The 17,913-nt window shown below is 44.4% G+C and overlaps 1 protein-coding gene across 2 annotated transcripts in view; it reads right to left on the bottom strand.

Moving 5' to 3' along the window:
* The window catches only part of TSPAN18 (tetraspanin 18), a 228,637-nt gene that overhangs the window by 26,501 nt on the left and 184,223 nt on the right, over positions 1-17,913 (bottom strand). For both annotated transcript variants that reach the window (XM_021009835.2, XM_021009836.2), the window contains one exon: positions 6,433-6,520. The gene's annotated coding sequence lies outside the window, so the exon portion shown is untranslated. The remainder of the gene's footprint in view (positions 1-6,432; positions 6,521-17,913) is intronic.

Below are 17,913 nucleotides of genomic sequence, written 5' to 3'. Positions count from 1 at the left end.
ATGAACTGAATGAAACCTGGAGAAGGAAATGGCAGACCACTCCAGTATGTTGGCAAAAACAAACAAAACAAACAAACAAAAAAACCCCAAAACAAACAAACCAAAAAAAACCAAAACACAAAAAGCAAAACCCAAATGGGGTCATGAAGAGTCAAACACAACTGAAATGACTGAGCAACACCGGATGAAACAAAGTTGAGTGTCACCCATTGGTGGAGGTGTGCAGGGGGACTTTTGTGGACAAGGGCCCCTCAGATGCTGAGAATGTTGGTGACTGTTCACCAGGACTCTGGGGATAAAAATGGTGGTTATTGGCAGGACTGGGAAAGGGTGTTGAAGACTCTCCCTGGATAGGCATAAATTAACTCAGGAATAGATCTTTCTACTCTTAAACCTGGCAAAGGAAGGGCAGTGGTAAGTGGGATAGTGTCCAGAGAAGGACAATCAAAATAGTTAAAGGATTTGAGATCATGTCATAGGGTGATCAGTTGGAGGAACTGGGGATGTCCAGCCTAGATAAGAGAAGACCCAAGGAGACATCATAGTTGCCATCAAGTGTCTAAAGGATTGTCCTCTGGAAGAGGGATTAGCTTGATCTGCTTGGCCTCAAAGGGAAGAACCAGGAAGAAGGGGTGGAAGGTAGAGAGGGGCAAGTTTAGGATGGATATAAGAAAAGAATTCCTAAGAAGGAGATGGGCTGCTGAGAGAGAGAGAGAGACAGAGAGAGAGAGAGGGGAGAGAGAGAGAGGAGAGCAAGAGAGGAGGTTCCACATGACTGCAGAGCTTTGAGCAAAGATTAGAGGATCACATGCCCAGGATGTTATCAAGGGGCAGGTTGGATTCAAAGGCAGCCGAGGTCCCCATTCTACTCTCAGATTCTGAGGTTCTGTGACTTTTATCTAAATGCCCAGGGTACAAGAGATAGCTAGCAATTCACCCATCCATCCATCCATCCATCCATCCATCCATCCATCCATCCATCCATCTATCCACCCTAGTTCAGGTGTTTATCACTTCTTATGACTGTTTGGATTGTTTCCTAATCATTTTCCCTGGGGCAGCTAAGGAGTTCATTGGCTAGAACACCTGCCCTGGAGTCAGAAAGACTCATCTTCCTGAATTCAAATCTGGCCTCAGACATTTATTAGCTGTGTGACCCTGAGTAAGTCACTTAACCCTGTTTGCCTCAGTTTCCTCATCTGTGAAATAAGCTGGAGAAGGCAATGGCAAACCACTTCAGTATCTTTGCCAAGGACACTCCAAATGAGGTCATGAAGAGTTAGATTTGCCTGAAAATGGCTAAACAACAACAGTTCTCCCTGCATCTAGTCCATCCTTCACACACCTGCTAAGGTGATATTCCTAAAACAGAAATCTGACCATGCTCTTCCCCCGTTCAAGCAGTTCAAGTGGTTTAAGCTACAGTCTCCAGGCTCAAATACATACACCCATGGTTGGCATTTAACACTCTTCTCAACCTGACTCTGGCCTGCCTTTTCAGGGTTATGGCATATTACTCCCTTTCAAGCATGTCGGTCCAGGCAAACAGGCCTCCTTGTACACACAGAATTCCATCTCCCTTCTCCAACTCTATGCACAGGCGGTCAGCCATGTCTGGAATTCACTCACTCCTCACCTCTGCCCCTTAGAATGCCTAGCTTCCTTCAAAGTACAATATTAGTGCCACTTCCTACAAGACACCTTTCCTGAAACCCTTCCTTCTTCCATTCCTCCCACAACTGCCAATGTCTCCTCCACGATTTACCTGCCATTTACTTTGCACATATTTTCTATGTTCTTACATGCATACATATTGTCTTTCCTTATAGGATATAAGTTCCTTAAGAGCAGGGTCTGTTTCCCTTTTATGTTTGTATTTCTAGAACCCAGTATAATATGTGGCACATAATTGGTGTTTAATAAATACTTATTGATTGATTGAGCTGTCCATCCTTTAAAGCATATTATGTACAATACAAGCCTACTATGTGCAATCTACTCCACAAAGTTCAGGAGGGAAGTACAAGGATGAATAAGGTATAGTTCCTGCCTTCATGGAGCTTACCTTCTATGACAGATATAAGCTAGGGACACAGATAAATATTTGTTGTGATCAAGGTTCTTTGTAAATAAATTTGGAATCGAGAAATGCATCATCACCAGACTCAGGAAAGGTGTCCCTGAAGGTCCCATGCTGCTTTGTCTGAGCCATTGAAGAAAGCCAGGGCTTTATTTGGAGGCTATGGACATGTGCTGTGTCTTTCCGGGGAGGCATGTAGTGTTTCTGATAGGAAGATCAATTAATCAATTAGTAACTATTTAATAAGCACCTAGGTGCAAGGTACTGTGCTTGGCATTGGACATACAAAGACAAGAATGTCTTAACACTCCCTGCCCTCATGGAGCTTATATTCTTTTAGGAGATGTGGTAACTTTTTAGTAGGGGTGGAGTGGGTGAGAGGGAAGAAGAACTCTGGCTCTCCGAAAGGGAAAACTGTGGTTTCTCCTGGATAATCCTGCCTTGGCTTGAACCCAGGACTACAGAGTAGTGAGGGTTGGAGGGGCTGGGGGAGGGAGGGACATCTGGAAGTATTAGATGGGAGATCCAAAATTATTTTTGCTAGACCACCAAGCTTTCCTGTAAGGGTCACCCCACCCTCACTCCATAGCTGATTAGGTGAAAATGGGGTAGCTCTGGTGGGGACCCGCTGGCATCTGGCTTATATCTTGTAAGAGGAATCTTCTCATTTATTAATTTATCTCTAAAGAGAGAGGTTTTGTTTTATGAAAAGCTGTGTGTGTGTGTGTGTGTGTGTGTGTGTGTGTGTGTGTGTGTGTGTGTTGGGTTTTAGCTCAGTTTAGAATAAGAAACCGAGAGCTTTGTCCTCCTTGGTGGGAATTACCAGTTCCCTCCTTTCCCGTCCCTTCCCTCAGTTTTAAGTAACCCTGGACCCTTGGAGCTATTGCCAGAGAATTAAAGGCCATTTAATGCTCCCTCTTTAAATAAACCCTGGCAGCTTTTGTTTTTTCCTCTTCTAAAAATAAAAGAATATGAGTCCAGTGGGGAGAGGAGGGAAGGAAGTAGAGGGGCTCAGATATACAAGAAAAGCAGAGCCTGAAGGAGGCCCAGAGACTTAAAATGGGGAGGGGCATCCTAAGGTCCTTGAGCCAGTCTCCTTGCCCTCAGAAAGCATTCTCGACCCAGGCAGAATGGATCAAGGATGGGTTTGAGTTTTAGGAATTTTTGCCTAAAGTCACCAGAGTTGGCATTTAAAGTCATGCGTGGCAGGGTTGGGCATACCTCTGTTCACTTAGGATAGCATGAAGCCCTATCTCCCACGAATCCTTTTCCTTCAGTGCCAGAATCAAACTGTTAGCATTTTAGAGCTTCTCATCCTGGAAAATGGTATCTGGGAAATAACACTGAATTTGGAGGCAGTGGACCTGGGTATGAAGCCTAGCTTGGGCAAGGCTCAGTTTCCTCATCTATAAAAGGAGGGGGTGGACAAGATGATCTGTAATGCGTCTGGCTCTGACATTCTAAAGCCTCTTCTAGTTCTGAAATCCTGTGCTCCTCATGTAGCTGCCAAACCGCTACTCCAAGCCTAGCTCAAGGAGCTCTCAATAACTCCCTCTTGCCTCTATGATCAAACACAAACATCTCTGTCGGGTGTTTAAAGCCCTTTACAACCTTGCTCCACCTTCTCTTCCACATCCCCATGCCCCCCCACCCCTGCCTCATGCATTCTGTACTCTAGCCAAATGGCTCTATTTGCTGTTTCCTCACCTAGAACATTCCACCCACCCTCTCCATGCTCAGCCTCCTCACCTCTGCATCTTGGCACAAGTAACTTCCCTTCAGATCTCAGCTCCAGTGCCCACTCCTCCTTTTCTGGGCCCCTAGCAGCTGGTGCCTTCCTCTCAAAATTACCTTTTATATACTATTTCCTTACTGCCATACTCAGGTCCTTGAGTAGAATGGAAGCCCCATGAGACCAAGGGCTGTCTTATTTTGTAGTCTCAGTGCTGGGCACAGAGTAAGGGGGTGCTTAAATAAAGGCTTACTGATTTTAAGTGAATTAAACATTCTCCAAATGTTGAACAGTGGAGGATTCTCCCTGAGGTCCAGACTTCCCATACATGTGGTGGAGGAGCTGTCCCCCAGCAGGCTTGGCTGAGCAAAGGAACATGTGAGAACTTTCTGACTGGGTGGGGTGCCTTCATTGCTTGCTTGGTGCCAGTCAAGCCACTCCACATACAATGCATGGAATTGTTTCTCCCACTTCCAAACATTTAACAATAGAAAGGCATAATAAACAGAGAGCTGTACAAGTCCTTTGCACATATTTATTATGTATTGCATTTATTAGAGGGGCCACTTCCTTTTTAGTGCCTGGGCCCACTGTCAGGGGCAATAAAAGATCTCATGTAGGAGCTTTTTATATATCAAGGAAGGTGGGGTGGATGGGTGGATGACCTGGCCCAAGGGGTAGTGTGGCAGTAAGGATGCCTGAGTTCTTCCCTCTCTCTCTCTTAAAGGAGCTTTGCCTTTCAGGGTCTTGGTTTCTTCATCCTGAAAATGGGTCTGCTGGTTATCCTCACCTCTTGATCTTTTAAAGGATATGCTGGGAGGAGATTGTAAGGAAACCTTAGAGTAAATAGTTTGAAGGTCTTGGATAAAAGGGTCTTAGGAGAGGGGAAGGGCTAGCTCATTAAAGAGGAGGGGCACCATCTTCTGGGCCAGGAAAACAAGTCATTCCTAAGTTTCCTCTGCTGTATTTTTTTTCCCATTATTCATTGTGGTTTCATTCTTTTTTTTTTTTTTTGCTTTTTTTTTTGGTGAGGCAGTCAGGGTTAAGTGATTTGCCCAGGGTCACGCAGCCAGTTAAGTGTCATGTGTCTGAGGCTGTATTTGAACTCAGATCCTCCTGACTCCAAGGCCAGAGCTCTAGCCACTGCACCACCTAACTGCCCCTTCTCCCCTGTATTTTGACTTCATAGAACAGGTCAGCCATGGCCTAACTCTCCAAAGCTTAGGCTCTATTATGGGGGGGAGGGGGAGGGTAGGGAGAGGGTGGGAAGTGTTTAAAAGGATTATGGAAATCTGTGACAGAATTATAGGATGTCAAAGTGGGCAGGGAACTTTATTACTCATTTGTGTTTTCATTTGATGCCTCTTATTTTTACTCTAGGTAGTTAAATGGTACAGTGGATAGAAGGTGGGGCCTGGAGTCAGAAAGACCTGAATTCAAGTCTGGCCTCAGACACTAGCTATGGGCAAGTCACTCAACCTTGTTTGCCTTAGTTTCTTCATCTATAAAATGAGCTGGAGAAGGAAATGGCAAACCACTCTAGTATCTTTGCCAAGAAAACCCCAAAAGGGATCACAAAGAGTCAGACGTGACTGAATGACGGTTTTGAACTCACATACATTCTGAATATTTTCCTCCCCAACTGCTTTACCTAAAAACCTAAAAAAAAGTTTAGAGTATAGAATGCCAGAGCTAGAAAGGCATCATGGAATGTCAGAGGAGAAGGGTCTTCAGAATTTAGGATGTAGGGCTATAAGGGAACTTTGTAACACATAATGTCAGAGTTGGAAGGGACCTTGAAACAGAATATCCAAACTGGAAGGGGTGTGAGAACACAGAAGACACAATGTCAGAGCTGTAAGGGGCCTTAGAACATAGAATGTTAGAACTGAAAAGGATCTTAGTGTGTAAAACATAGGATATCAGACCATGACAGAGCAGACTGAGCTGGAAAGGGGAGCTAGAACATAGCCCATCAGAAACAAGCCTTAGACCACAGAACACAGAACGTCAGAGTAGGGACCAAGCTTTAGGACATAAACATTTAGACTGTTGGAATTGGGGAGAACTTTAGAATATTGCTTGTCAGAGCTGGGGAATCCCTTAGAATGTAGAATGTCTAGGTTGGGACAGACTCTAGAATATGGAATTTTCAGGGCTGGGGAGCCTCTTAGAACACAGAACATAGCATGTCAAGGTAAGGACAGACTTCAGAAAATAGAACGTAAAATTTCATAGGCAGGACAGATTTCAGAATACAAAATATATACTGTTGGATCTGGGTGGGGCCTTAGGACATAGACTGTCAGAGATGGAGACCTCTTTAGAACATAAGATGTTAGGACTGGAACAGACTTCAGAATATAGGACATGGAATATCAAGGCTAGGACAGACTTCAAAACGTACTATGTAGACCGTTAGAGTTGAGTGGGGCTCTAGAATATAGAATGGCAGGGCTAGAATGAATTTTAGAATACAGAACACAGCAGGGACCATCAGAATTGGGAACAGAACCCAGTATGCTAGACTCTTAGGTCAATGTTCTTCCCACTAGACAATGCTGCCATGTTGAGGGAAGGAAAAAGTATGTAAAATAAGGTAAAACATTTGGGGACCAACCTTTAGAGCTCTTGGGACTTCAATGAGACAGCTGATTCTAAAAGGTCCAAGGAATCCTTGTCTATTTGTATTGCTGGCCAACCTTGACCTAGGAAAGAAAATATTCAGTTACAACAGGAAGTCAATAAAGGGTCATTACACTGTTTATGAAAACCTCCCTTAGCACTAATAAAAAGCTGTGAGCAACTGGAATGGTTCCAGCGGTCCAGGGGCCCATCATTCTAGGCTAGGAGCTGATATCATAGGCCAGGGGCTGAATGAATCACAGCATCTTGTGAAGACTTGGGGCATCACTGCAAAAATGTAACCTACTGGGACATGACTACACCAAATAGACGAGAGGAAGAAGAGGGAGGATTGCAGATGGCAGGGCTCTTGGGTTTCAGAAATGCAAGGATCCAAAGCGAGTCTGAGAAGCTACCTGAGGAGGACAGGTAAAGCCCGAATCCCAGATCAGGGACCAAGAGGGTCTCAGGCATCCGTTTCTTGTCTGTTGGTACAATGAGAGCGGGACTCATATCTTTAGCTTTTAGCAAACCTCTGCATGGCAGCTAGATGGCACAGTGGATAGAGTGCTGGGATTGGAGTCAGGAAGACTCATCTTCCTGAGTTCAAATCAGGCCTAGATCCACACTAGCTGGGTGACCCTGGGCAAGTCACTTAACCGTATTTGCCTCACTTTCCTCATCTGTAAAATGACCTGGAGAAGGAAATGGCAAACCACTCCAGTGTTCTTGCAAGAAAACACCCCAAAATGAAGAGTCAGACAGGACTGAAATGATCTGACAATCAAACCAAAACCAAACCTTTTTGCCTCAGGTAAACTCCCTCTGACTTATCTACTAAACCATAGACTGGTTGTATGATCCCTGTTATTTATTCTATCTAGGACTCCGCAGGGACTTTCTCTATGGGGAGTCCACTGGGCTATGAAACCAGAGACACTTCATGCATTCATATATTGTTACTATTGTGCTGCTTTATAAACAGCTATAGTATAGTGGAAGGAACACTGTATTTGTATCCCTTCTCTGTGGGAGTAATATCGATCTATGCATAACTGACCTCAGGTATTGTTAGGATCAAATGAAACAAGGATGTGAATGCTAACCACTAAAGGACTATTTAAATGCATTGGCCCCGATGATTGTTGAAGGTTTCCCTGGAAGTCCAGTCCAGGAGTCTTTCTCTAGGCTCCCTGAGAAGTTTTTATTCTTCCTTCATTTCCTGGTCTGAGCACAGCTTGTGCCCTCCAGAAGTCTGTCCTCTTGCTCTTTCCACTCATCTTCTGAATTGACCTCTTGTTTTTTTAACTCTGCTCTCACACTAACATCCTCTTCCAGGTCCAGATGCCTGGATTCTCTTTGTTCATCACATAAGGGATGGCAGCACCATCTAGTGCTTTCCACAGCATGGAAGACATGACTTCTTATGCTATTTCCCCAAGTCACAGCCTCCATGAGACACAGCACAGAAGGAAGGGGCATAGAAACTTCACATAGTCAATCCCAAGCCAAGAGGCCAAAGGGAGAGGCAGGCAGTGACTATAAGGGAAGATAAAAGGCAGGAACTCTGGGCAGACTTGGGAGAGACTGAGTTTGTCCACCATATTCCCTCTCAGACTTGTTCCAAACAAACCCCAGGTCTCATTCATTCAACAAACATTTCTTGATACAGTCCTCTGTGAAGAGCACTGTGCCAGACACTAAGGGAGATAAAAAGTTCAGATATGATATGGTTTCTTTATATAACAATAATAATAATAAAGTGCTTTACATATATTATCTCATTAGATCCTCACAAAAACCCCGGTTATTATCTCCATTTTACAAATGAGGAAACTGAGGCAAAGGGTCATAGAGCTAAGGAGCGTCTGAAGCCAGACTTGAACTTAGGTCTTCCTGACTCCAAGTCCAGTGCTGTCCATACTGTGCCACCTAAGCTGTCCACAGTCAAGCAGAGGGACAGGACAAGGACTGATGAATATTAGCACACAGTAAGGTCATTATAGATGTACAGAAGCATTGGGCTTGGAACCAGCAGGGCCCACCTTCATGATTTCAAATCTGGCCTCAGACATTTGCTAGTTATGTGACCCTGGACAAGTTACTTCACCCTGTTTGCCTCAGTTTTCTTATCTGTAAAATGAGCTGAAGAAGGAAATGGCAAACCCCTCCAGTATCTGTGCCAAGAAAACCCCAAATAGGGTCATGAAGAGTTGGACGCGACTGAAACAACTCAACAACACAAATGGACAGTGTACTAGGTTTGAAGGAAGGGAGACTCTGGCTCAGGTTCCAATCTACTGGAATTGCCAAATGTCTATAATGTCACTGTAGTACCCACTTCACTGGGTTGCTGTCAGGCCAGATGAGATAACGTCCCCCAAGGCTCTGTCCTGGGTCCTCTTCTCCTCCCCCTCTATACTGCCTCACTTGGCGATCTCATCGGCTCCCATGGATTCAATTATCATCTCTCTACTGATGAATCTCAAATCTGCTTATCCAGCCCTAATCTCTCCAGTGACCTCCAGTCTTGCATATCCAACTATCTGTTGGACATCTCCAGCCAGATGTTCCATAAACATCTCAAATTCAACACGTCTAAAACTGAACTCATTATCTTTCCTCTCGGGCTCTCTCGTGTCTGTAACTTCTCTCCTACTGCCAAGGGTCCCATCATCCTCCCAGTCACTCAGCCTTACAAGCTAGGTGTCATGCTAGACTCTTCACTCTCTCATCCTCCATATCCAATCAGTTGCCAAACCCCATTGATCCTAATGCCACATTTTTCATTGATTTCCCCTTCAGTCCTCTGACACTGCTACCACTTTTGGTACAGGCCCTCATCACTTCATGCCTAGAATACTGCAATGGCCGCTGGTGGGTCTGCCTGCCTCAGGTCTCTCCCCATGGCAGTTCATTCTCCACTTAGCTGTCAAACTGATTATCCTTTTGCATAGGTCTAACCATCTAACGCCCTTATTCAATGAACTTCAGGGGTTCCCTGTTACCTCCAGGATCAAATATCAAATCCTCCATTTGCATTTTAAAGCCTTTCACAGTGTGGCCCCTTTCTACCTTTCCAGTCTTCTTGACGTACTTCCCCCCTCCCATAGTCTGTAGACCCTCCTTGCTGTTCCCTGCATAGGACAAGCCATCTTCCAGCTCCAAACATTTTCACTGGCTGTCTCCCACACCTAGAACATTTTCCTTCCTCCTCTCCATCCCTTAGCTGCCTTCAGGTCTCAGCTAAAGTCTCACCTTCTCCAAGAAGGCTTTTCTGACCCTCCACAATGTCCATGCCTTCCCTCTGTGCTTATCTCCAGTTTTTCCTATATCTCTAACATCTCTATGTCTTTCTGTGTATATGAATATATGTATACATATCTATGTGGCTTGCATGTCGTCTCCCTCATTAGACTGCGAACCCCTTGAGAGAGAGGACTGATTTTTTTTTTTTGCATTTCTTTTTGTCCCTGGCACTTAGTACAGTATCTGACATTAGTTGTTATACTATTGTTATTATCATTACTTTTGTTAAGAAGCAGTGGCGGGGTGACAGACGGAAAGCTGGACTCAGAACCATGAAGACCCAAGCCTAACCCTAAATGTGTCTCTGACACATAATAGCAGTGTGATCCTGGGTAAGTCACTTAACCTTTCACTGCTCTAGGCAGCTCTCTAAGACTGTAAATTGTGAAGAAATATCAACTTGGTTTGTAGAGGAAATTCCTCACCTCTAAGTTCCCTTTTCCAATAAAGTCACATTAGTACTATTATGATCATTACATGAAATCTGAAGAGAAGGTCATTTCTGACCTGCTACTTAAACGTCAGGAGACCCTGCCTGATTGCGATGCTGGTAAGTCAACAATTTTGATTATCACCTCCAGAGGAGGCTGAACGGATGTTGGAAGCGATGGCTGATCTAATACCGGCATTAAGGCTCAGACCGTGGGAAAACAGGGAGCTCTCCTAGCCTAGGGGACATGAGTAACAAGCTTTTGCTACTCATATCAGACGTCCCACCATCTACAGTCAAACCTAAAGAATGTCAGAGCCAGAAAGGATCGTAGAACGTAGAAGGTCAGACCTGGGAAGGACCTTAGAACATAGAATGTCAGATCTGGGAGGAACCTTAGAACATAGAATATCTGAGTTGGAAGGGAATTTAGAACACAGAATATCAGAGCTAGAAGGTAATTTAGAGGACAGAATATCTGAGTTGGAAGGGAATTTAGAGCAAGGAATATTTGAGTTGGAAGGGAATTTAGAACACAATATCAGAGCTGGAAGGAATTTAGGATACGGAATATCTGAGTTGGAAGGGATCTGAGACCACAGAATGTCAGAGCAGAGAGGAAATCAGAGATCTTCCAGTCCAGGTGCCACAGATTCAAATCCAGGCTCTGTTTGGCCTAGCTGTGCTCCTTTTTCAAGTTACTGAAATTCTTGGGCCATCAGTTGCTCCATCTGTGAAGCGAGGGGTTTGAACTCCACCTCCCTAAGGCCCTGTGGGCTCCATCAATGCTCAGGCCATCCAAGGCCCCAGAGGCGCAAGGCCATGCTCGGGTCACACAGGGAGTTCCCAGAAGGAGCCTTTGACATTTTTATTTATCTCTCCTCCTCCTTTCTTCCCCAGCCTCATCTGTAGGGAGCTGGGGAGGGGAGCTGCAGGAGGGGTCCTTTGATTAAGATGACGCAGCTAAGCTCATAAATCACCTCCTTTTATTTTTTTTCCCCCTCCCAGGTCCCCTGCAGGAGCCTTTTTGCAGAGAGCCAAAGAAAAACAGGCAGGTGGAGCTGGGGATGGGGGAAGGATATATTTGGGGTGAGGGGCTACACTGAAAGGCAGTCAGCTTTTAGTCAAGCCTGGGGAGGTTGAAGAAGCAAGCAGAGAAAAAAAAAATCTCCTGGAGAAATAAGGCCTGAGGAGAGAGCTGCAGCTGGGCCACTCAAGCATCCCATGCTATCCGACTAGTGGGTAAAGAGTAGGACATGGGCAGAAGAGTGATGGTGTTACCCCCAGGCAGGGAGCCTTGCCAGTTGAGAAGCCCGTGTATTATCTTATGAAAGGCAGGCACGTAAACAGACAATTCCCCCCCACAACCCCAAATCCAGCTGTGCAGACACGGTGACATGGACACATGGCTGTGGTAGAAAAACCCCAATTATGCTCCCGAGGAGTCAGCATCCAGAGGGGGGGGCATGGCAGAGCTGAGCTGAAGGGGCTTCACTAGTGTGTGTAATAAGATCCCAAATTACATCTTCATTCCCTCCTGGCCTTATTGAAATGGTAATGCCACAGGAGGACCAGCTGTCCGCCTGAAGTTTCCCATGGCTGGCTATGTCTCATGGAGTGGACGCCTACCTGGGCTGGGGAAGAGTCAGCTTTCATACATTCTGGCAACCTTCCTGGCCCAGGGGCTTCAAAGGCACGATGGCTTTCAATCTGTGTATGCATCATCAAATGTATTCTGTAGACCCAGGGCCTAGCACAGGGCAGGGCACAATAAATACTTGGATTAGAATGAATTGAATTGAGTAGAACCATGGAGATGATAGGGACCTTGAAACACAGAACATGCAAGATGACCTTAGAATACAGAGTTCCAGAGCTGGAAGGGACCTAGAACATAGAATGTCAGAGCTGGGAGGGACCTTAGGACACAGAAAGTCAGAAGTCAGAGGGACCTTGCTACATAAAAGATCAGGCTGGGAGGTATCTTAGGAGTGGCCCAGTTACATGTGGGCAGGCTGACAGAATCTTAAAAGCTAGGAAAGAACTCAGAGATCACCTAGGCTGACTCTAATAAATTCCCCTCTCCGCAGTTGTGGTCCCAGACAAATGACCACAGAGCCTCTACTTGAAGACCTTCAGTAACAGGGAGCTCACTATCTCACAGAGACACTGAATCCATTCTGGACAGCTCTAATTAATAAGTTATCTCTGACACTGAGCTCAGATTTGCTTCTTTGTGACTTCTACCTGTTCATTATAAAGAGGCAATGGGACATAAAAGAAAAGGTATTAGACCAACTCTGAGTCAGAAGACAAGCCTAGAGTCTTAGCTTCTGTGAGACTGCCCATAAGAGGTTTGGGCCAGAGAATGTATGAGGTGTCTCATAGCTCTGACTTTTGATGTTCCACGGACTCTTCCAGTTCTAATATTCTCTGTTGTATGTTCTAAGATTTGTCCCAGTTCTAACATTCTGTGTTCTAAGCTCCTCTCCAAATTCAAAGTTCTATGATCAGACATTTTATGTTCTAAGGTCCTTCCAGCTCTTCACTGCCATGATTCTCTCTCTTGCATTCCTTACAGTGTCTGAGAATGCACCAGGAGGTCCTTGATGATTAATATTTGGCACCCAGGTGGTGGCACATTAAGGACCCCGGCATGACGAAAAAATGAATAAATGAATGAATGAATGAAAATAAAAATATTTAAGTGCCTGCCATATGCCAAGCCCTGGGGACATAAGCAAAAAGTCAGAGCTTCTTCCTGACCTCAAGGAGCTTACTTGTAATAGACAGATAAATTTTTAAAATCCTCATAAGTAGAGCAACCTAAAAAGTAAAACAGACTGCCTCATCAGGAAGTGAGCTCCCCATCATCTGAGATCTTTAAGTAAAGGGAGAGTGACCAATGTTGGGGATGTTGTAGAGGGAGAATGTAGATTGATGTTCGGGGATGGGGTGGACTAGATGACCCCCTCGGCTCCTTTCCACTCAAATACCCTAAGATTCTGTGGATAAGAATCGTTCCTTCTCTCTATATTTGTCTGAAACAGGGACAGACGCAGCCTGCATGAGGCTCTCTTAGATCACCTCCTTTCATGATAATATTGCTAAGCTCTTTACAGACATTAACTTATTTGATCCTCACAATAACCCTTATGCGGTTGATGCTATTTTTATTACCATTTTACAGATGAGGAAAAAAAAGTCAGCAACATGTATTTATTAATCAAAAGAGCTTAATTGAGTTGCTCTGGGGCACCCAGGTGGTAAGTGGCAGTGGTGGAATTTGAACCCAAGTCGTTCTCACTCCAAGTTCAGTACTCTACTTGTTCCACCTAGCTACCCTCTGTAATACCTCATTTGACATTGTATTTTTGTGAAGCCAATGAAAACTAGTTGAGTGTTCCTGTTTGGACTCAGGCTGGAAACAATAATGTAATTTGGGGAAATTTGGCTATGCCATTAACTTGCTATGTGACCTAAGGGAAATGATTTCCCCCTGTAAAGGAGGAAGTTAGACTGGCTCTGACCTTCTAGATTGTAGAATTTCTTCTGACCTTCCAGAGTTGCTATTTTCAGTCTCTAGCACTGACCTTCTGTGTTCTAACATTCAATGGTCTCTGCTTTAAGGACCTCTCTAGCGCTGACCTTCTGTGTTTCTCATTCTGAAGTCCTTCCAGCAGCGACCTATAGTCAGGAGCATGCTGGTAAATGTCTGACAACTGGCTCTGTTAACATAATCTGTCATTAACATTTTCTCTATCACTTTCTCACGTCTGCTTTTAGACATTTGACAAAACAATGAATTCAGCCCTGATTTTTAGTGTTTGCCAATACTCGAGGTAGAAATGTTCACACTGAAAATTTAACAATCAGCTCTCACAAAGGTGGTTACAGCTGGCTCCAGCACCCTCCTATCTATGCTGTAAGGCCTTTTCTAGCTCTCACCTATATTCTACATTCTAAGTCCCTTTGTAGTTTGGACCTCCTATGTTCTAAGAGCTGTTACAGTTCTAACATTCTATAACCCATGCTTTAAATCTGACTTTTCGAAATCTGACCTTTGCTCTGTGTTCTAAGATCCCTCCTAGCTCTAGCATTCTCTGATTTTCTTATCCTTAGGAAAAATTAGTTGAACAGAGGTAGCTTCTGCTTTTTACCCTCACATGCTCGTGATTCATCCCCCTCTTGACCTAGAACAACTGCCGGAGCCTCTAAGCTGCTGCTCCATGAGACGGAATGAAAGGTGCAATAATCCAACCTAAAATATGTTGGGCTGTTGCCGTGGCAACGTTGCCCACCACAGACCATGGATTTAAATATTTAATAGCTTTATGGATATTAGCCGGGGTCTGGAAAGGGATGGTGGGTGGAAGAGGGGGGAGGTAGGAAGGACACTTGGCTTTTTGGCAGAAGGCTCTGGACTACGCCATAATGCCTTTGGACTAGCTTTCTGCCCATTGAGCTCTGTTGGCCCCATAGGTGGGAGGAGGTCTAGGGCTGATGGGGCAAGAGGTTAAGAAGCCTCCCTGAGGTACACAGGCCTGTCCTCTGGAAGGAAGAGTGAGCACATGAGAAGGCTGCTTTGTAATGGGACTCAGGGCAGTGAGAGCATCCAGGATTTTGTTTCTATCTTAAATATTTTACTTGAGGTGACAGGGAGAAAGATCACAGATTAAAGCTAAAAGGAACTTTAGAGATAATCGAGGCCACACCCTTCATTTTATCTTATGTATTTTTAATTTTGTAGCTTGCTATGCTTTCTTTTAATATTGCCTTCATTTTAAAAATATATCCCCCCTTCCTTTCTAATGCAGAAAGTCAGCCCTTGGAATGAAGATGTTTAAAAGCAGTTCTGCAAAATCAACCAATACCTCAACTGTATCTGACAGTATATGCAACGTTCTGCACCTGTAGCTCCTCCCACTCACCCTTTCCCCTACCAAGAAAGAGCAAGGTCCTAGCACCTTAGACCGTGGGCTGGAAAGGTGCTCAGTCCAATCTTCTCACATTAAGGATGAGAAAACAAGGGGGCTGAGAGTAACTTGCCCAAGCTCACAAAGGCAGTGGGTTCCAGGGGCAGCACTTGAACCTAGATCCCCCCTAGACTTACAAAACCATCATTTTCCCACTCTACCACACTGACACCTCTTGTACCAAATAGCAAAAAAGAAAAAAAAAACCCAGCAGCTCAGCTAAACCACCCTATCCCTCCAGAGGGCCTGAGTGGGTATACGCCTCTCCTCACTTGGCCTCCTCTGCGCGGGATGGAGGGAGCGGCATTCCTTCTTCCCAGATTGACCATTACAAGCGTCCAGTCTTCAGGCCTGCCCTGCTGTTTGTTGTTACTGCTGCTGCTGCTGCTCTTTCTTCTTGCGGGGTGGTGGTCGTTGTATGCAATACTCTCCAGCTTCTACTCCAGTGTGCCTCCGTCCATATGAGTCTTCCCACAATTCTCTGGACTCATCCTACCTGTCATGTCTTACGAGGGAGTAACATTCCATTGCATTCCCGTGCAGAATTTGTTTAGCTGAGGCCTAATCTCAGAACCACAGAAATCTGAGAGTTGGAAGGGACCTTAAGGCCCCTACAGTGCCCCACATACCTGAAAGGAATACCCTTCCCAACATATCCAAGTGGTCATGAGCCCAAAGACCTTTAAGGAGGCCATGTAGCACTTCTGCAGGCAGCTCACTCTGCTTAGGGACAGCCAAGCTACACATATACATGTGTATAAGCATATATGTATATGTATATTAGGATACAGACAATGTGTATATGTGTGTATACACACATAAATGTATACATACACAACATATACATACATACACACATATAGATGTATATAAGCGCATATATATGTATATAGGGATATAGATAATGTGTATATGTGTGTATACACACATACATATAAACACATACATATATGTATATACACATAGGTATGTGTCTATATATATGTATACATATGAATTTTTGTCTGACATAAAGCGTAAATTTGCTTCTTTGCAATTTCTACCCACTGTTCTAACTCTTTGGGGCCAAACACAAGTCTCCCCTTGATTTCTATCTTTAACCTCATTGAGAGTACATGCCTAGCAGTGAAATCTCTCGGTCAAAAGGCAAGCTAACCCACTGATTTTACAGAAGAAGCGATTGAGGCCCAGAAAGGACTGTTTTCATTTGTGTCTCTGAGTGACATAGCAGATAGAGAATCAGAATGACCTTAGACCCAGTCTCACTTCTGACACCTACTGACTGGGTGACACTGGACAAGTCATTTAACTTCTGAGTTTTCTAGGCAGTTCTCAAGATAGAGGTTGCAATGAAGATGGCAGTTTCTATGCCAACAAAATCAACGGTCCAGTTCCTATCCCCTGAGTCTAGCACAGGCCCAGGAATCACCTTTACAAATGCCCTTTGAATTGAATTCAAGTGTCCAAGGTCATAGGAAATAGAAGAGCCAGAATTTGAACCCAGATTTTGTGACTTTAAAGATAGTGCTCTTTGTACTACGTCATGACTGATATAGTAGAATCCTCTATTTACCCTCAACAAAAGAAAAAAAAGAAAAAAAAGAAACATTAACTCCATGAGACCCAGCTGGTGGGATTCCCACAGTATCCTCCCAGAAGGGTCATTTCCTTACTGGGCTCCTCTGTCTTTCAGGATTTATTCCTCCCCAGAGGAGGCAGGGGTAATTCTTAAGCCTGGACATTTATTCAAGTCCCACTGAGGTGTCCAGAAATGTAAGAGCTAATTTTTCCAGAGACTGAGTAATGATGAATAAACCCAAGACTTGGGCTCAGTAGTATTCCCCACTGGAGATGTGGCTGGTCTGGATTCAAGCCTGAAGCCTAAGCAGGATATGGATCATCTTCAGGTCACTGCACACCTCCCTCCCCTGAGGGCCAAAAGGACACTCACCTCTACTGCGCTCATGGCAAGGAACCTGGGTGTGACCCCTGGATTTGAATCCTCATGTTCACCTCAGCTCTTTCTTGCTTACCCATTCTCCACTATGAACCCCTTGAGGTGCATGACCTTGCAAATCCTTGATATGATATTCTTGATTCCACTTCTCCATCCCACTCCCACAATGCACTTGTGACAGCATGCTGGTATGACACCTGAACAACAATGATGCTGTCTCACCTATTCACAGACTGTCCAAGCTGGAAGAGACTTTGGAATGTCAGAGCCAGGGGGAATTGAGAACACAGACTGTCAGAGCTGGAAGACTTTAGAACAGAAAATGACTATGGCACCTTAGAACACTGATAATCCAAGCAGGAAAAGACTTTAAAAGGATGTCAGAGCTGGGAAGAAATAAGAACGTAGACTATCAGAGCAGGAAGGGACCTTAGAACATAGGATGTCAGAGCTGGGAAGGACCTTAGAACTTATATTTATTTTTATTTTATTCATTTTTAGTTTTAGTTTTTAGTTTTCAACATTCATTTTTATAAGATTTTGAACTCCAAAAATTTCCCCCTCCTTCCTCTTCCCCTTCCCCAAGACGGCATGTAATCTGATATAGGCTATATGTGTACAATCATGTTAAACATATTTCCACATTAGTCATGTTGTGAAAGAAGAATCAGAAGCAAAGGGAAAAACCACAAGAAAGAAAAACCAAGAAAAAGAGAGGAAAATAGTATGTTTCAGTCTGCATTCAGACTCCATAGTTCTTTCTCTGGATGTGGATAGCATTTTCCATCATGAGTCTTTTGGAAT

Source organism: Phascolarctos cinereus, unplaced genomic scaffold, assembly GCF_003287225.1.
Source record: "Phascolarctos cinereus isolate Bilbo 61053 unplaced genomic scaffold, phaCin_HiC Scaffold_9;HRSCAF=440, whole genome shotgun sequence".
Classification (NCBI taxonomy): Eukaryota; Metazoa; Chordata; class Mammalia; order Diprotodontia; family Phascolarctidae; genus Phascolarctos; species Phascolarctos cinereus.
The sequence above is the reverse complement of the archived record's forward strand: the minus strand, read 5'-3'. Positions and strand labels throughout refer to the sequence as shown.